A 21,719-nucleotide genomic window follows, 5' to 3' on the forward strand; every position below is an offset into this window, starting at 1 on the left:
CAGAACTAGAACAAAAAAGTGCACAGTTTGTATGGAAACACAAAAGACCCCGAATAGCCAAAGCAATCTTGAGAAAGAAAAACGGAGCTGGAGGAATCAGGCTCCCTGACTTCAGACTATACTACAAAGCTACAGTAATCAAGACAGTATGGTACTGGCACAGAAACACAAATATAGATCAATGAAACAGGATAGAAAGCCCAGAGATAAACCCACACACATATGGTCACCTTATCTTTGATAAAGTTGGCAAGAATATACACTGGAGAAAAGACAGCCTGTTCAATAAGTGGTGCTGGGAAAACTGGACAGCTACATATGAAAGAATGAAATTAGAACACTCCCTAACACCATACACAGAAGCAAACTCAAAATGGATTAAAGACCTAAATGTAATGCCAGACACCATCAAAATCTTAGAGGAAAACCTAAGCAAAACACTGACATAACTCTCAGCAATATCTTTTTGGGTCCACTTCATAAGTAATGAAAATAAAAACAAAAATAAACAAATGGGACCTAGTTAAAATTAGAAGCTTTTGCACAGAAAAGAAAAACATAAACAAAACAAAAAGACGACCCACAGAATGGGAGAAAATATTTGCAAATTATGTGACTGATAAGTGATTAATCTCCAAAATATACAATCAGCTCATGCAGCTCAATATCCAAAAAAAAAACCCAAAAAACTCCAAAAATGGGCAAAAGATCTAAACAGACATTTCTCCAAAGAAGACATACAGATGTTCCAAAAGCACATGAAAAACTGCTCAACATAACTAATTATTAGAGAAATGCAAATCAAAACTACAATGACGTATGACCTCAAGCTAATCAGAATGGCCATCACCAAAAAATCTACAAACAATAAATACTAGAGAGGATGTGGAGAAAAGAGAACCCTCCTACACTGTTGGTGGGAATGTAAATTGGTACAACCATTATGGAGAACAGTACGGAGATTCCTTTAAAAACTAGATATAGAACTACAATATGATTCAGAAATTTCACTCCTGGTCATACACCCAGAGAAAACCATAATTTGAAAAGACACATGCACCCCCATGTTACTGAAGCACTAGTTACAAGAGCCAGGATATAGAAGCAAACTGTGTCCACGGACAAAAGAATGGATAAAGAAGATGTGGTACATATATACAATGGAGTATGACTCAGCCTTAAAAACGAATGAAATAATGTCATTTGCAGCAACATGGATGAACCTAGAGATTGTCATATTGAAGGAAGTAAGTCAGACAGAGAAAGCCAAATATCATATATCACTTACTTGTGAAATCTAAAAAAAAGTTACAAATGAACTTATTTACAAAACAGAAATAGAGGCACAGATGTAGAAAACAATCTTATGGTTACAAGGGGGAAAAGAGGAGGGAGGGATAAATGGGAGACTGGGATTGACATATACATGCTACTATATATAAAATAGATAACTAATAACAACTCACTGTATAGCACAGGAAACTCTACTCAATACTCTGTTATGACCTGTATGGAAATATAATCTAAAGAGTGAATATAGGTATGTGTATACCTGATTCATTTTGCTGTACAGCAGAAACTAACAGAACATTGTAAATCAACTACACTCCAATAAATATGAAAAAAATACAAAAGTAAATGTAAATAGTTTTATGTTTATCATTCTTAACACACTAATTATATTTATTGGGTGTATATTTATAATACACTAATTATATTTATATACATTATATTAAATGCCAGAGTTTCCTCTAAGTGCTTTTTCTGGCACTGTTATCTTCACTGTGTAGATTAGAAACCTGAGGCACAGAGAACATAAGACAAAAACGGTCCCAGTTATTACCTGGAGTCAGAAAGATTGCCTGAGAGCTCACATTTCCAAGCAACACAATAAACTGTCTTGTATGTAAATCTGGTAGAATCTTAAATACTTTTAAAAAATACAATCATGAAAATTCATAAATACATAGGAATTTAAATCATTACTGTCACCTTATACTGCATGATCATTAAACTGGAGTCAAATACAAAATGTATCAAAAATCCACACAAATGAAGACCATTACATCCATTAATCCATCAATGCAACAGAAATTCAGAAAAAATTGTCAAAATGGAAAACCATTTTCAATCTCATTAATATAAAACCAAAAGGTGATTGTTAAAGTTTTCAAATAAAACTAAGAGGAGTTTTCATGAACAAGTCATTTATTATTTTTCTTTGGGGGAAAAAAATTAAGCAAAATTTTTTTGCATTTTTTGACTCTTTATTTTCTCCTCAACTTGGCATCACAAAAAACAAAGATCAAAGCTATGCCTTGAATTTGTTTGAAAGATACATCTTCTCACTTTTCCAAACATGAGAGAAAAAAACTGGCATTTCACAACAAATAACTGGAATCAGAAATGTGTTTACCTTACAAATCTCAAGTTATACATACAAAATTCTTTTTCAGATGCATTCAAAATTTATATACGTAAAGTTTTATATTTATCTATCTTATATTAAGTATATTAAAAATTCTGGCTATACCCTTTGAAACTACTCCAACAAAATTGTATTATTCATAATAATAATAATTTATAATAATTTTGTTGGAGTATTTTTCAACAGTAGAGCCAGAATTATACATATGTGATATCATTATAATATATTATTTTAAAATGTACCTCAGAAAAGTAGTGTTCTCTTCTTTAATTCTAACTCGTGAAACTAATAGTTCCTATTGTGTTTGAATACTAAAATGCACAATTTTTTCTTAAGTTTAGTATTTAAACATCACTGAACATTTTTTTTCACCAATTTGCCATGAAAATATGAAAATCTACACAGCAGCTTTTCAAGGGTTTTTCTACTTTCACTTGTGTGTAACTAGGTGTATCAGAGTGGAATAACTGAGTAACCATAGCAACAGTAAAATAATTCATTAACTTGGCAGTGTACCATAACTGTATTATTATCAGGAAAATTATCAGTAATTTCCCTATATCAGGTTGTTGTATTTCTCAGTTTTGGCATATTATATGTCGATGAGCTGTTCTTTCACGGACTAAAAGCTGTTAGTGACATTTTGTGATTTAAATAACTTTCATCATAACATTTTATGAACCTGTATCAACCTATAATATCAGCAGTACAAAAATACATTTGACATGTGCTAACTTATCTAAAATGCCATAGTTAAATTACCCTGTTTAAAAGTTAAGATATTTTTATTCAGTTCTTCTAAGGTTATTTGTATTGTATTTTTTGAGAAAGTAGGGATTATTAGAGAGGCTATATATTTTCTGTTCTTACTCCTCATTGTGTATACAGTATTTATTTTATATTTTTGGCTCAAGAAATGACACTTAATTTGGAAAACAATCAAAATTGGAGGAAAGATGGACCTTCAAGATGGCAGAGGAGTAAGATATGCAGATCACTTTCCTCGCCACAAATACATCAGAAATACATCTACATGTGGAACAACTCCTACAGAACACCTATTGAACGCTGGCAGAAGACCTCAGACCTCCCAAAAGGCAAGAAACTCCCCATGTACCTGAGTAGGGCAAAAGAAAAAACAGAGACAAAAGGAAAGGGACAGGACGTGCACCTCTGGGAGGGAGCTGTGAAGGAGGAAAAGATTCCACACACTAGGAGGCCCCTTCACTGGCGGAGACGGGGGTGACCGGGGGGAAGCTTCGGAGCCACGGAGGAGAGCACAGCAACAGATGTGGAGAGACCAAAGCGGAGAGATTCCCGCACAGAGGCTCAGTGCCGACCAGCACTCACCAGCCCAAGAGGCTTGTGTGCTCACCCGCCAGGGCGGACAGGGGCTGGGAGCTGAGGCTCAGGCTTCGGAGGTTAGATGCCACGGAGAGTACTGGGGTTAGATGCGTGAACACAGCCTGAAAGGTGCTAGGATGCCACACCTAGCCGGGAGGGAGTCCGGGGAAAAGTCTGGACCTGCCTAAGAGGCAAGAGACCACTGTTTTGGGGTGTACGAGGAGAGGGGTTCAGAGCACCACCTAAACAAGCTCCAGAGACGGGTGCCAGCCGTGGCTATCAGCCCGGACCCCAAAGATGGACATGACACGCTAAGGCTGCTGCTGCCGCCACCAAGAAGCCTGTGTGCGAGCACAGGTCACTCTCCACACCTCCCCTCCCGGGAGCCTGTGCAGCCCGCCACCGCCAGGGTCCCGTGATCCAGGGACAGCTTCCCCAGGAGAAAACACGGTGCACCTCAGGCTGGTGAAATGTCACACTGGCCTCTCCCACCACAGGCTCGCCCTGCATTCTGTACCCCTCCCACCCACCGGCCTGAGTGAGCCAGAGCCCCCTAATCAGCTGCTCCTTTAACCCCGTCCTGTCTGAGCAGGAACAGACGCCCTCAGGTGACCTACACGCAGAGATGGGGCCAAAACCACATCTGAACCGCAGGAGGTGGGAAAACAAAGAAGAGAAAGGGAAATTTCTCGGTGCAGCCTCAGGAACAAAATTAGAACACAGAGGAATATGCAGCAGTTGAAGGAGCAAAGTAAAAACCCACCAGACCTAACAAATGAAGAGGAAATAGGCAGTCTACCTGAAAAATAATTCAGAGTAATGATAGTAAAGGTGATCCAAAATCTTGTAAATACAATGGAGAAAATACAAGAAACATTTAACACGGACCTAGAAGAACTAAAGAGCAAACAAACAATGATGAAAAACACAATAAATGAAATTTAAAACTCTAGAAGGAATCAATAGCAGAATAACTGAGGCAGAACGGATAAGTGACTTGAAAGATAAAATAGTGGAAATAACTACCACAGAGCCGAATAAAGAGAAAAGAATGAAAAGAATTGAGGACAGTCCCAGAGACTTCTGGGACAATAGTAAACACACCAACATTCGAATTATAGGCATCCCAGAAGAAGAAGAGAAAAAGAAAGGGACTGAGAAAATATCTGAAGAGATTATAGTTGAAAACTTCCCTAATATGGGAAAGGAAATAGTAAATCAAGTCCAGGAAGCACAGAGAGTCCCATACAGGATAAATCCAAAGAGAAACACACCAAGACACATATTAATCAAATATCAAAAGTTAAATACAAGGAAAAAATATTGAAAGCAGCAAGGAAAAAACAACAAATAACATACAAGGGAATCCCCACACGGTTAACAGCTGATCTTTCAGCAGAAACTCTGCAAGCCAGAAGGGAGTGGCAGGACATATTTAAAGTGATGAAAGGGAAAAATCTACAACCAAGATTACTCTACCTAGCAAGGATCTCATTCATTTTTGACAGAGAAATTAAAACCTTTACAGACAAGCAAAAGCTAAGAGAATTCAGCACCACCAAACCAGCTTTACAACAAATGCTAAAGGAACTTCTCTAGGCAGGAAACACAAGAGAAGGAAAAGACCTACAATAACAAACCCAAAAATATTAAGAAAATGGTAATAAGAACATACATATCGATAAAAACCTTAAATGTAAATGGATTAAATGCTCCAAACAAAAGACACAGACTGGCTGAATGGATACAAAAACAAGACCCATATATAAGCTGTCTACAAGAAACGCACTTCAGACCTAGAGACACATACAAATTGAAAGGGGATGGAAAAAGATATTCCATGCAAATGGAAATCAAAAGAAAGCTGGAGTAGCAATTCTCATATCAAACAAAATAGACTTTAAAATAAAGACTATTACAAGAGACAAAGAAAGACACTACATAATGATCAAGGGATCAATCCAAGAAGAAGATATAACAACTGTAAATATTTATGCACCCAACATAGGAGCACCTCAATACATACGGCAAATGCTGACAGCCATAAAAGGGGAAAATGACAGTAACACAATAATAGTAGTGGATTTTAACACATCTTTCACCAAAGTACAGATCATCCAAAATGAAAATAAATAAGAAAACACAAGATTTAAATGACACATTAAACATGATGAACTTAGTTGATATTTATAGGACCTTCCATGCAAAAACAACAGAATACATTTTTTTCTCAAGTGCTCATGGAACATTCTGCAGGATAGATCATATCTTGGGTCACAAATCAAGCCTTGGTAAATTTAAGAAAACTGAAATAGTATCAAGTATCTTCTCCGACCACAACGCAATGAGACTAGATATCAATTACAGGAAAAAATCTGTAAAGAATACAAACATATGGAGGCTAAACAACACACTTCTAAATAACCAAGAAATCAATGAAGTAATCAAAGAGGAAATCAAAAAATACCTAGAGGGCTTCCCTAGTGGTGCAGTAGTTGAAAGTCCGCCTGCTGATGCAGGGATGCGGGTTCTTGCCCCAGTCCGGAAAGACCCCACATGCCGCAGAGCTGCTGGGACCCTGAGCCATGGCCACTGAGCCTGTGCGTCCAGAGCCTGTGCTCCACAACAGGAGAGGCCACAACAGTGAGAGGCCCGTGTACCGCAAAAAAAAAAAAAAAATCTAGAAACAAATGAGAATGAAAACATGACAACCCAAAACCTACGGGATGCGGCAAAAACAGTTCTAAGAGGGAACATTATATCAATACAATCCTACCTCAAGAAACAAGAAAAATCTCAAATAAAAAACCTAACCTAAAGCAATTAGAGAAAGAAGAACAAAAAAACCCCATAGTTAGCAGAAGGAAAGAAATCATAAACATCAGATCACAAATAAATGAAAAAGAAATGAAAGAAACAACAGCAAAGATCAATAAAACTAAAAGCTGGTTCTTTGAGAAGATAAAAAAAATTGGGACACCACTAGCAAGACTCATTAAGAAAAAAAAGAAGAAGACTCAAATCAACAGAATTAGAAATGAAAAAGGAGAAGTAACAACTGACACTGCAGAAATACAAAGGATCAGGAGAGATTACTACAAGTGACTATATGCCAATAAAACTGACAACCTGGAAGAAATGCACAAATTCTTAGAAAAGCACAACCTTCCAAGAATGAACCAGGAAGAAATAGAAAATATAAACAGAGCAAACACAAGCACTGAGATTGAGACTGTGATTAAAAACCTTCCAACAAACAAAAGCCCAGACCAGATGGCTTCACAGGCGAATTCTATGAAGCATTTAGAGAAGACCTAACACTGCTCCTTCTCAAACTCTTTCAAAATATAGCAGAGGGAGGAACACTCCCAAACTCAAACTATGAGGCCACCATCACCCTGATACCAAAACCAGACAGAGATGTCACAAAAAAGAAAACTACAGGCCAATATCACTGATGAACATAGATGCAAAAATCCTCAACAAGATACTAGCAAAGAGAATCCAACAGCACATTAAAAGGATCATACACCAGAATCAAGTGGGGTTTATCCCAGGAATCCAAATTCAGTATATGCAAATCAATCAATGTGATACACCATATTAACAAACTGAAGGATAAAAAACATACGATAATCTCAATAGATGCAGAAAGGCTTTCAACAAAATTCCACACCCATTTATGATAAAATCCCTCCAGAAAGTAGGCATAGAGGGAACTTACCTGAACATAGTAAAGGCCATATATGACAAACCCACAGCCAACCTCGTTCTCAATGGTGAAAAAGTGAAACCGTTTCCACTAAGACCAGGAGCAAGACAAGGTTGCCCCCTCCCACCACTATTATTCAACACAGTTTTGGAAGTTTTAGCCACAGCAGAGACAAACATGAAATAACAGGAATCCAAATTGAAAAGAAGAGGTAAAACTGTCACTGTATGCAGATGACATGATACTATACATAGAGAATTCTGAAGATGCTACCAGAAAACTACTAGAGCTAATCAATGATTTTGGTAGAGTAGCAGAATACAAAGTTAATGCACAGAAATCTCTTGCATTCCTATACACTAATGATGAAAAATCTGAAACAGAAATTAAGGAAACACTCCCATTTACCACTGCAACAAAAAGAATAAAATAGCTAGGAATAAACCTACCTAAGGAGACAAAAGACCTGTATGCAGAAAACTATAAGACACTGATGAAAGAAACTGAAGATGATACAAACAGATGGAGAGATATACCATGTTCTTGGATTGGAAGAATCAACATTGTGAAAATGACTATACTACCAAAAGCAATCTACAGATTCAATGCAATCCCCACCAAACTATCACTGGCATTTTTCACAGCACTAGAACAAAAAATTTCACCATTTGTATGAAAACAAAAAAGACCCCAAACAGCCAAAGCAGTCTTGAGAAAGAAAAACAGAGCTGGAGGAATCAGGCTCCCTGGCTTCAGAGTATACTACAAAGTTACAGTAATCAAGACAGTATGGTACTGGCACAAAAACAGAAAGATAGATCAATGCAACAGGATAGAAAACCCAGAGATAAACCCATGCACATATGGTCACCTTATCTTTGATAAAGGAGGCAAGAATATACAATGGAGAAAAGGCAGCCTCTACAATAACTGGTGCTGGGAAAACTGAACAGCTACATGTAAAAGAAAGAAATTAGAACACTTTCTAACACCATACACAAAAATAAACTCAAAATGGATTAAAGACCTAAAGGTAAGGCCAGACACTATCAAACTCTTAGAGGAAAACATAGGCAGAACACTCCTTGACATAAATCACAGCAAGATCCTTTTCACCCACCTCCTAGAGAAATTGAAATAAAAACAAAATTAAAAAAACGGGACCTAATGAAACTTAAAAGCTTTTGCACAGCAAAGGAAACCATAAACATGATGAAAAGGCAACCCTCAGAATGGGAGAAAATATTTGCAAATGAAGCAACTGACAAAGGATTAATCTCCAAAATACAAAGGCAGCTCATGCAGCTCAATATCAAAAACAAAAAACCCAACCTAATCCAAAAATGGGCAGAAGACCTAAACAGACATTTCTCCGAAAAAGATATACAGATTGCCAACCAACACATGAAAGATTGCTCAACGTCATTAATCATTAGAGAAATGCAAATCAAAACTGCAATGAGATATCATCTCCCACAAGTCAGAATGGGCATCATCAGAAAATCTACAAACAATAAGTGCTGGGGAGCGTGTGGAGAAAAGAGAACCCTCTTGCACTGTCGAATGTAAATTGATACAGCCACTATGGAGAACAGTATGGAGGTTCCTTAAAAATCTAAAAATAGAACTACCATAACACCCAGCAATCCCACTACTGAGCATATACCCTGAGCAAACCATAATTCAAAGAGTCATGTACCACAATATTCATTGAAGCTCTATTTACAATAGCTAGGACACGGAAGCAAACTAAGTGTCCATCAGCAGATGAATGGATTAAGAATATGTGGCACATATATACAATGGAATATTACTCGGCCATAAAAAGAAATGAAATTGAGTTATTTGTAGTGAGGTGGGTGGCCCTAGAGTCTATCATACAGAGTGAAGTAAGTCAGAAAGAGAAAAACAAATACCGTATGCTAATGCATATATATGGAATCTAAAAAAAAAAAAGGTTCTGAAGAACCTAGGGACAGGACAGGAATAAAGACACAGACGTAGAGAATGGACTTGAGGACACGGGGAGGGTGAAGGGTAAGCTGGGACGAAATGAGAGAGTGGCATGGACATATATACACTACCAAATGTAAAATAGATAGCTAGTGGGAAGCAGCCGCATAGCACAGGGAGATCAGCTCCGTGTTTTGTGACCACCTAGAGGGGTGGGACAGGGAGGGTGCATGAGAGACGCCAGACGGAGGGGATAAGAGTATATATATATATATATATATATATATGTGTGTGTGTGTGTGTGTGTATATATATATATATATATATGGCTGATTCACTTTGTTATACAGCAGAAACTAACACAACATTGTAAAGCAATTATACTCCAATAAAGACATTAAAGCAGAAAATTTGAGGAAAATGATCAAGTACAGAATTTTGAAAATCTAATTCACAATGTCACCACCATAATAATTCTGCCACTCATATGGTAGTAGTAGAGAGAAAAAAAAGCCAAGAGGATTATTTAAGCTGAAACGTATTTTTTTAAACATCAGTGCATATTTTTAAGTGTAAACGAACGGGGTGGTTTTACAGTGAATCCGACACTGATGTGGTTCATCCTGGTGGTTGGCTGTGTTAGTCCAACATGATCACTCTCTCACCTTAACAAGGCCTCTACTGCACAACGGGAAGTGGTCATGGACCTGGATTAAGAAGAACTAAGTGTTGATAGATGACCTAAGTATCGACAGATCCCAAGAGTACTCAGTAAGATTTTTCAGGTACCCTGTGTCACCTGCTCACAGGCAAGAGTGGCCACAAGGAGATGAGTTAGGAGTTGGACACAGAAGTCAGTTGACGGTGACGCTGGCTTGGACGAGGGTGATGCAGGTGGAGAGAAAGGAGGGAAGGATCTGAGATGTGGTCTTGAGTCAGAGGGCCGGAGTGCTGGCAAGACTGGATGAGAGGGTATCAAGGAAAAGTACGGGTCAAGGATGCTGGCTTCCTGCATCTGGCAAGAGCAAGTGGCACCATTTTCCTGGACAGGAAGACCCAACGGGGAGCAGTTTTGGACAGAGGATGAGTGCCGTTTCAGTTATAATGATTTCAGAGGCATTTGTGGTACGAAAATGGAGACGTCACCTAAGCGGTTGATCTCCGAGCCTGGCGCCCAGACGAGCGGCTTTATTTAGAGCATCTATTTACGTGTCACCATCCAAAAGCTGTGACTCAGAGACACATGGGTAAACATGATCAATCAGGGCAGAAAATGTAGATGCAGTTTCCCAAATGCCAAATAGTGATACTGTTAATAAAGACCATAGTAACGAGGTTATCGCAATACTTATATTAAAGTTAGTATTAATTAATAATGAGTATTGATGTATGTTTATAAAACTAATGGCATTAACACTATTAATGTTGAACAGTATGTTCATATTAAACATCTGTTAATATTTAATGAATATTAAAAGCCCAATATTATACAGCTTGGTAGAAATTCAAGGCTCTAAGGAAAAAGAGAAAATTCTTAATGGGAACCACAGAGTAGATGATCTATGTCAACAACAAAATGTCTAAGCAGACTGTAACCTTATAATCAACAATCTATTTCCAAAAGAATATGGATGAACTACAGTACAACAAGCACTGAATATAAGCAAGAAGAAAACTCTAAACCCCAAAAACCTCAGATATACAAATTATTTACTAGAAAACATTAAAATGCTTATTTTATATTGACAAAGGTTTAAAGCATCTTAAACTTAAAAAAAACTTAAAGCATCTTAAACTTAAAAAAAACTTAAAAAACTTAAAAACTTAAAAAAAACTTAAAAAAGTCATCCCTGGACATTATGTCATAGTTCTCGATTGTTTTACCAGAAAGTCAGAAATTTAAGGCAACATCAACATATGCAAAATCAGAGTGGAGGATTTAGACCACATCTCTGCCAATAAGTACGACATTGACCATTTGAAATTGCCCATATTTGACTATTTTAATGTACAAAAAATGGCAAATTGACATATTTAAACTAATCAGCTAAAAGAAACATTAAAAAGAGTTCGAAGAACACATTTAAAACTTGTTCATTCTGTTTGAAAGTTAAAAAGACAAACTCCCTGCTTTCACTGGGCTTACACTTTGGAGGAACCACAGATCATAAGGTTGATCTAATGAATATTAAAATGGTTTAGAGAGAAAAAGAGAGCGAGAATAAACTTCCTGGACTTCTCATATTCCTGCAAGAGGCCCTGACCTCCTGAAATGTGCATGATATGAAGATAGGGAGTGTTTGCTTTCATTTCCACTAGACATACTTCATCACATACCACTGGAATTCAAAGGGTAGTCATTTGTCTAGTCTATTGCTTTTATCCAGAAGGATAATAAAACTTCCTCTGTCTCCCAGAGAAAGCCCAGGTTAGGTCTGGGGTAAACCCTAGAGTGTCAGACAGACAGAAACTTCAACTTTCTAGATGTATCCATGTCAAAAGGAGAAAAGTCAGAACAGGGAAAGCCTCTGGGTAGCGCAAGCTGAGACAGGGACTAACTGGCTCCTGGTGGATTCACCCAATGATTATGGTTAAGATTCATGTCCCTTACATTTCTAAGGAGACCCTTTCAGGAGGGGAGAGGTATGGCTGGCTCCTCCCCCTTTATAAGCAAAGAATAATAATTTTTCTTCAGGCTTCACCTGTGGAGTTTCCAAGTGTCATGTAAAATGACTGACATGGCACTTACCACATGGCCCTCAGGATAAGGGCTAGAGCAAATGGAGTGTCCACACTCTTGTTATTTACAGGGAGGTGCTTAGTAAGAAATCAGTTTTTGATCCAGAATACCTCATGTGCTCATCCACACTAAAATGAACAAAGATGAATGTTAAAAACACAATGCTGAAAGCACTTACTCTAAGACCAGGAACAAGACAAGGATGTCTGCTCTCACAAGGATGTCTGCTCTCACAAGGATGTCTGCTCTCACCACTTTTATTTGGAAGTTTTAGCCACAGCCATCAGAGAAGAAAAAGAAATAAAAGGAATCCAAACTGGAAAAGAAGAAGTAAAACTGTCACTGTTTGCAGATGACACGATACTACATATAGAAAATCCTAAAGATGCTACCAGGAAACTACTCGAGTTCATCAATGAATTTGGTAAGGTGGCAGGATACAAAATTAATACACAGAAATCTCTTGCACTTCTATACACTAACAAGTAAAGATCAGAAAGAGAAATTAAGGAAACAATCCCATTTACCATCACATCAAAAAGAATAAAATACCTAGGAATAAACCTACGTAAGGAGGCAAAAGACCTGTACTCTGACAACTATAAGATGCTCATGAAAGAAATCAAAAATGAAACAAACAGATGGAAAGATATACTGTGTTCTCGTATTGGAAAAATCATTATTATTAAAATGGCTATACTACTCAAGGCAATCTGCAGATTCAATGCAATACCTATCAAATTACCAATAGTATTTTTCACAGAATTAAAACAAAAAATTTACAATTTATATGGAAACACAAAAAAACCCAAATAGCCAAAGCAATCTTGAGAAAGAAAAAACAAAGCTGGAGAAATCAGGTTCCCTGAGTTCAGACTATACTACAAAGCTACAGTAATCAAGACAGTATGGTACTGGCACATAAATCAAAATATTGATCAACGGAACAGGATAGAAAGCCCAGAGATAAACCCATGCTCCTATGGTCAATTAATCTACAACAAAGGAGGCCAGAATATACAATGGAGAAAAGACAGCCTCTTCAATAAGTACTGCTGAGAAAACTGGACAACTACATGTAAAATAATGAAATTAGAACATTCTCTAACACCATACACAAAAATAGACTCAAAATGGATTAAAGACCTAAATGTAAGGCCAGATACTACAAACTCTTAAAGACAACACAGGCAAAACACTCTTTGACATAAATCACAGCAATATCTTCTTGGATTCACCTTCTAGAATAATGAAAATAAAAACAAAAATTAAAAAATGGGACCTAAGTAAACTTAAAAGCTTTTATGCAGCAAATGAAACCATCAACAAAATGAAAAAACAACCCTCAGAATGGGAGAAAATATTTGCAAATGAAGCGACCAACAAGGGATTAATCTCCAAAATATACAAACAGCTCATGCAGCACAATATAAAAAAAAAAAAGACAACCCAATCAAAAAAATGGACAGAAGATATAAATAGACATTTATCCAAAGGAGACACACAGAGGGCCAAAAAGCACAGGAAAAAAATACTCAACATTGCTAATTATTAGAGAAATGCAAATCAAAACTACAATGAGGTATCATCTCACACTAGTCAGAATGGCAATCACCAAAAAATCTTCAAAGAATAAATGCTGGAGAGGGTGTGGAGAAAAGGGAACCCTCCTACACTGTTGGTGGGAATGTAAATTGGTGCAGCCACTGTGGAAAACAGTATGGAGCTTCCTTAGGAAAACTAAAAACAGAACTACCATGTGATACAGCAAGCCCATTCCTGGGCTTACACTGGGAGAAAACCATAATTCTGAGAGATACATGCACCCCAATGTTCACTGAAGCACTATTTACAACAGCTAGGACATGGAAGCAACCTAAATGTCCACTGACAGATGAATGGATAAAGAAGATATGGTATACATATTGTACATATATATATATATACACACACACACAGATAGATAGACAGATACACAAACAATGGAATATTACTCAGCCAAAAAAATATTTAAGTAATGCCACTGGCAGCAACACGGATGGACCTGGAGATTATCATACTAAGTGAAGTAAATCAGAGAAAGAAAGATAAATATCATATATCACTTATATGTGGAATCTAAAAGAATGATACAAATGAACTTATTTACAAAACAGAAACAGACTCACAGACTTAGAAAACACATTTATGGTTACCAAAGGGGAGAGGTGGTGGGGAGGGATAAATTAGGAGTTTGGGATTAACATATACACACCACTATATAAAAAATAGGTAAACAACAAGGACCTACTGTACAGCACAGGGAACTCTACTCAATACTCTGTAATAATCACTGTGGGAAAAGAATCTGGAAAAGAATAGATATATGTATATGCATAACTGAATCACTTTGCTGTACACCTGAAAATAACACACCATTATAAATAAACTATGCTCCAAAATAAAATAAAAATTAAAAAAGAAACTGCCAAAAAAATAATAAAATAAAAAAGCCCATACCACTAACAAACAAAACTACCATAGAAGGACAGCTGTGTATACAAAAAAACACACGTCGTTCAAACATCTGAACTGTTAAAATAAATAAATCTCAAACAATTCTCAAAGCAAATATTATAAACCTTTCCCCCCCTACAGAGTACAAAACAGAATCAAGGGGAGACTAGCTGAATAAATTACTAAACATCAGCATATAGATTATGAACTATATTTTTTAAGATTATGGTTTTGAACATTTTATTCTGTAGAATTTGATAGACAATATTACAGAGAATTTTTATAGATGCAAAAGTATCAGTGTAAGGAACCCTCATGTGTTTATGACGGAGCCCCTAACCCTAACCATAGCCAGTCCTGTCCCACCCATGACCCATCTGCAATATCACCGATGAGGATAACGACAGCACTACCTCCAAGAGCTGCTGTTTAGCCTGACTAGTCCAGCATCCTCCCTGAAGGACGCATTCCACACACCACCTGTTCCTGCTGCCCTGCCATGCAGAGCTGAGCCATGTTCCACCAGAACCTGTCACCACCAAGGCACCTCAGGCACGCTCCTTCCGACAAGACTGAGGAAACAGACCTGGACAGTTACTTCCAGTCCATCATCTCCTTTTCATTCCTGTAACCAGCACACGACTTTTTTTCTAGTCTTTTAGGTGCCTGGTGCTAACGTATCCTTAACCTAACCGATCTGTGAAGTGTTAAATAATTTGAAAAAGGCTACAAATTATTAAAGTGTGCCCACAGAAAGTCACTCTGCAGTAGTACAAGGTCATGAGAGAGCTATGGTCAAGACACCATCAATGTGAGAAGCCTAGAAATGATATTTTGGAATTAATTCCCACAGGATAATAACTTTACTCTCAACTTTATACTTGGGAGGTTTATATAAGGCATAAAAGTGGTAATAAGCAGCATTTGTTATTTCACATACATGATAAAAATTATCTTGTATTCTTAATATTAATAAAATGTGGGAAAAAATGATTCTTCTAGCCACTAGATCTATCATTTATTTACCTTCCTCTTAAATTTTAAAAAACTAATCATATGTGGGAGGTTATTTCCATTTATATTGGCAGTTAAAATTTATGGTAGAATAAACTACATAGTATTATTCAACTCATAATAAAGTAATGTAGGTCTAAAATAATATTACTTAAAATAATCAATAACTGAGAAATTGACTCAAATATTCTGAAAGAAAGCAAATAAATGTCAAACACAGCAACAAAAGAATGAGGTAAATAATCACTTAAATCAACTCTATGACCTGGCTTTTGCAGCAGATTAAGTTTGACACAACTCCAAATGAATGGTAATTTATTATTGTGAGAAACAAAGCTGCATTATAGAAACCACTAATACTTTTTCTAATGCTCAGAGCATCAATCTCAAGAATCAACTTCCCAAGTCACAAAGCCCAACACATTCATTGAAGTGAATTGGTCTCCATGCTTCACAAATTTTCTATCCAAGCACAATCAAGTGAGAAAAGCAGTAGACTCCATGTGCTTTTGGTACTGAAAAGGGGTTGATCTTAGTACCTAAGAGTGTTCCATGATTTTAAAAGTTTAATAAATAAGGCTTCCTCTCTAATAAATTTAATGTTAATAATAATCTATAAACCAATACCTTTTATAGAAAACATTTGATTCACCAGTTATGGCTATTAAATTTTGCTTTGCTCAAGACAGAAATCAAAGTGCTTGATTTCCATTCTTTTCCATTCTTCACCTCTTCTACCCCAACTACATACCATATTCCGTTAAACAAACCTCACCATGTTTTCATTATTCTTGCAAAATACCCAGAATGTCCTACATCGATGTCTAACGTAAGCTCTTATCTCTTTGAATTTCCTACTCGCTCATGTCTTCGAAGACTTTTAAGTCCTAAGATTTTTTAACGAAGCTTCTAAGAGCCCTTCTGTCAAATTTATAGCCCCACACTCTGAATTTTTTTTAGAGTTACATGCGGCAGTAATCAGAGGCATGTGAGATTTTGCTATTGTCCTAGAATTGGTCTAATTCTCAAAGTTAAGAACAAAAGACACAAATTAATCCACCACTGAGAGCAAAGATTTTCCTATAAGGGACTTCATCACCTCTTTGTGAAACTTACTTGAAACATGAACGTTTGGAGAACTGGTCAACCCCACATCCTTACGAAGACAACTTAGGTCTCATAAGGGGAAGGTCTGGCAAGAGAAAGGGTGAGTTTCTGAGGGATTTCAGGGTGCCTGGATCAAAGGTGTCCTCTTCCCTCACATCTTCCTGGTGTAAGGGGCAGAAAACGTTTTACCTCCCAAAAGATAATGTACAAAGATTCTACTGTAAGGGATGACTGCTGTTTCCATTTCCACCTGGGCGTCTGCTTAGCTAGCGGCTCATCAATAGGTTCTAAACAATTAGGGTTAGGAAATGAAAACTGCAAAGGATGGTGTGTCCGGTGATGGCCAAGAGACAGAGGGGTAGGACTTCTCCTTTAGATTATCAGCTCCTAAGAGGCTGGGAAGACAGATTCCGCACCCAGAGGAGTGCCCGAGAATTAAGGACAATTGTCAACTCTGCTGCAGCCTGATGGGTAAAAAATCATGTATTCTAACAAAATGGAGTGAGTCGACTCAAGCAGGGATCAGGGAAACAAATGGCCAAATTTCACAAGGGCATGCCCATGCCTAGGGAAGTTGTTGGATTTTATTCTGAACGTTCAATTATTTATTTAAAAACAAGTTAGATGGGGAATTCCCTGGTGGTCCAGTGGTTAGGACTCTGCGCTTCCACTGCAGGGGGCACAGGTTCGATCCCTGGTCGGGGAACTAAGATCCGGCATGCCACATGGCACGACCTAAATAAAAAACAAGTTAGAGATAAAACTTCATTTCTGAGGAAATACAATGCATTTCTTTTGAATCTTGTGACATATTTTATGACTAGTGATCCTCATTGAAGGAAGTGAAGAAACTTTAATTGAACTCATACTAAATTGCAGGTACGTTGAGTAAATATTTCTGAATTTTCAGTTGATGAAGCAAAGAGCAAATCTCCAAAAGCCAGAAACAAAGTAACAGCAATCTGATCTCCCATTATTTCTCCAAACATTTACGCCTCCAGACATTTACCACCAAACATATTCTCCCCAATCATGGCAGTTTTATCACATTTTCTAGATTCATCTTGAGTGGATTCTCATCCCCAGACTTTTTCCCACAGCATTCTTTCATCAGTAGCATGGACAGAGTGGGCAGGAAAAGGCAGTTGCTCTCTGTATCAGTTTTCGGTTGTACCATAGACTCCATGCCTTAAAACAACAGAAAACGTATTATCTTACAGTTCTGTAGAACCAAAATCCAGCATGGGTCTCAATGGGCTAAAATCGTGGTGTTGGCCAGGCTGTGTTCTCTTCTGAATGCTTCACGGGAGGAGCCATTTCCTGTTCATTCAGGTTGTTGGAAGAATTCAGTTCCTTGAAGAACCAAGTTACCGTTTCTTTGCGGAGAATAATCTGAGAACCAAACTGCTTGCCAGACACACAACAAAGTCAGCCTACGGATGCCAGGTGGTGGTGAATGAAAGCGCAGCATTTATTGCAGGTGCCACGCAAGGAGTCCAGGCAGCTAGTACTCAAAAGACCCAACCTCCCCAGTAGCTTTTGGACGAGGGTTTTTTAAAGGCAGCATAGGGGAGAGGGTTGCAGGGTGTGTGATGAGCATGTGGACAATTTTCTGATAGACTGGGGGTGAGGTAGCAGGTGGTGTTTCAGGGATCTCAACCATCAATCTTCTGACTCCAATCAATCTAGGGTCTACCGGTTTGAGGTCAGTGGTTTTCACCAGTGGGGGTCTGGTTTCTGTAAAAACAATTTAAGACTGTGCATCAGACGTTGTCATCTGTCTTCCTCAAGGAAAACTAGGGCCTTAGGACCCCATCCCACAGTTTGACTTGTTGCTTAAGTTATCCCCTTCCTTACCCTACTGCCTCTCCTTTGGCCCCTTTTCTGCTTTTTTTTCTTTTATTTATTTATTTGGCTGCATCAGATCTTTAGGTGCAGCATGTGGGATCGTTAGTTGCAGAATGCATGCGGGATCTAGTTCCCTGACCAGGGATCAAACCCGGGCCCCTGCATTAGGAGCGTGGAGTCTTAACCACTGGACCACCAGGGAAGTCCCCCTGCCCCTTCTTAAATGATTAACCTTCGGAGCTGGTTCTTTGGAACTCAGGGAGGCCTAGGAGACTAAAGGTTTTCCCACAAACAGGAGTCAGGGGACACAGAGGGACTTGTGCTGGGGAGCCCTGGAGGGCACTGCTGAGTCTCACTGTCTGGAGGCTGCTGCACCCCATCTGTGGCTTCCATATAGTCTGTCTTCAATGCTATAAAAAGTACTAGTTCTCCTCCTGCTTTGAATCTCCCCTGCCGCATCTTGAGTCTCATCTTTCGTACTTGAGCTGGGAAAGATTCTTCTCCTTCAGAGGCTCATGTGATCAGACTGGGCCCAGATAATCCAGAATGACCTCCAATCCTGCAGGGTCTCTCTTTCTACATAACATAATCTCAGGTTCCAAGGATAAGGCATGCCCATCGTTGGGGGGGGGGGGGGCCAGGATTCTGCCCATTGCACTGCCCTGGAAGGCGGCTTCAAAGGAGGGAAACATGTAACAACATTTACCATGTTGTCATGACAGTTGTTAGCGCTAGCTGTCCATATCAGAGCACAAATCATGAAAGCAAGAGTCCATCTGTGCAGGACATGATCCAACCAGAAGATAGAGCATGACACACACGGGCTGGTACTGATGTGGAGGTACATTTCTGGTGATGACTTCCCCAATATTCTTTATGGTCTCTTTCTTCTTGCCTTTCTTTCCTCTTGTGGCATTTTCATCCTTTATTTCCTAATTTTTTAAAAAATTTTTTATTGCAATATAGTCGATTTACAATGTTGTGTTAGTTTCAGGTATACAGCAAAGTGAATCAGTTATATACATATATGTGTATATATATATTCAGTTATATATATTTATATATATTTTTTTACATTCTCTTCCATGAGACAGCCGGTGGAGCACAGTTCATGACCCCCCCTTTTCTTCCACCTCTATCAGCCTTTTTCACAGAACGTTTTGGATTTACTGTCACCATGCACGAGATTTGTAAAAGGAGAGAAAACAAAATCAGATTCACTATTAACCTTGTGATGGGGAAGTAATTCGAAATTACGATTCTGAGCTGCAGACTTAATTCAACCTGTAAATTTATTTATTTGATAAATCTGGAGTAAATTGATTAGGTAGTGCTCCTTTTAAAATAACACATCAATTTCAATGAAAAACGGACCTCGCTGTTCTTTATTTGTCCCTTGACCAGTACCAAAACAACATGTGCCTATTGGAAAAAGGCAGGCGGCCTTTTGACAGTCGGGTCTACGATATCACCATCACACAAAATCCTCGGTCTTTTGAGGTCCATCACTGCCAAGCTCTGAAATAACCTGACTGCAGGAAGCGAGTGAAAAGGTGATGCTCCTGGAGCAGTAGGTGGCTTTGCCTCCTGCAGATGAATTAATGCCGGGGCACACAGAGGTCATACACAGGGCAACTGTATTTTGCTTCCTCAGACTGAGTTAAACTGTGCTCTGAATCAGTGGTGCTCAGAATTGGTCAACATTCCCCTCAAATACAGCAGCAACAGCTACAGGTTTAACTCAGCTTGAAATCTGCAAACGGAAGTGAAAAGGCTGCTTTTCAAAATAAGAGTATCTTTTAAATGATTTCCCTGATACATCTTTAAAATACAGTTTAAATTTTTTAATGTTTTACTAAATACCGTAAGAATAAATTGTTTGCCCCCCCATTGTTACTCAATCTAAATTGAGCAAGATTTATTCATTATCTCAAAAAATATATCAGAAACGCCCAGCAGGTGCTGGGTGATCTGCTCACTGCAAACAAGGACCAAGTCTTCCCCTTGAGAAGCTTATATTTTACTGGGGAAAATAGCGCACAAACCATTAGTAAAAATATGATACAATTTCAGTTGGAAGAAAGCACTGCGTGAAAACAAAACAAAACAGATGAACGGTTAGGAGGGACCGGTAGAGGGGGGCTCTCTGAGGCTGTGACGTTTGTGTAGAGCAATGGGTGGAAACAGAGGGACAGGCCACGCAGACGTGAGGCGGGAGACCGTGCCTGGGCCCCGAGGACAAAGTCTTGCTGCAGAGTGAGCCTGGCTGTCCAGGAAAGACAGGAGGGTGTGAAGCAGCAGGACGTGGGGACAGAGGTGGGAAAGTGAGGTCAATGGACAGAGGCAGGACCGGGTGTGAGCACCGTGCAGCCCCGCGGAGTCTACAGAGGAGGGGGGAGCAAGCAGACCTCCTTTCAGCAACCGAGATAAGGGATCATCGTGCGGGATGCACGGGCGGCAGGGGAGGTGGTGGGAATCCTTTGAATTTGGATTTGTTTGAAACAATGTTCCCAAAGATGTTGTCCGTGTGGAATGAGCAGGAGAGGTGCAGGTGGTGACCCCGGGACGTGCGGCCTTGATGTTGCCGTGAATGACGACGCCTTGGAGGGTACCGAGCGGGACCAGGTCTGAGGCGGGGGCGCGTCGCACACGCGGTACACAGTGGCTTCATGAGAAAGAGGAAGCGCAGACAGTGACACAGCCAAGGCCTCAAAATGTTTCAAGTAGCTGACACACTGACTATATTCTCATAAGTAGGTGTTTAAGTGAGAAATCGAATAACAAAAAGTAACAGAAATCCTTTACCTCTTGAAATATCAAAATGCATTATAGCTATCTCATGATAAAATCTCAAGTAGACGTTTTTAAATCAGAGGCAAACTGTAACTTCAGCAGTAAAATATCAAGACTGAGGTGTCAGGAAAGTAATATTTGGGGAGGAAACGTGTAGCTGAATGCTGGTCCCCAAAGAGCTCCGCCTCAGGTCCAGGGTCACCGCCGACTCGCCTCTTACATACGGCACATCGGCAACGCTTCATGCTCATACTTTAAAAGTGCAAAAAGTTAAATTAATGAAC

Source organism: Lagenorhynchus albirostris, chromosome 7, assembly GCF_949774975.1.
Source record: "Lagenorhynchus albirostris chromosome 7, mLagAlb1.1, whole genome shotgun sequence".
Taxonomy (NCBI): domain Eukaryota; kingdom Metazoa; phylum Chordata; class Mammalia; order Artiodactyla; family Delphinidae; genus Lagenorhynchus; species Lagenorhynchus albirostris.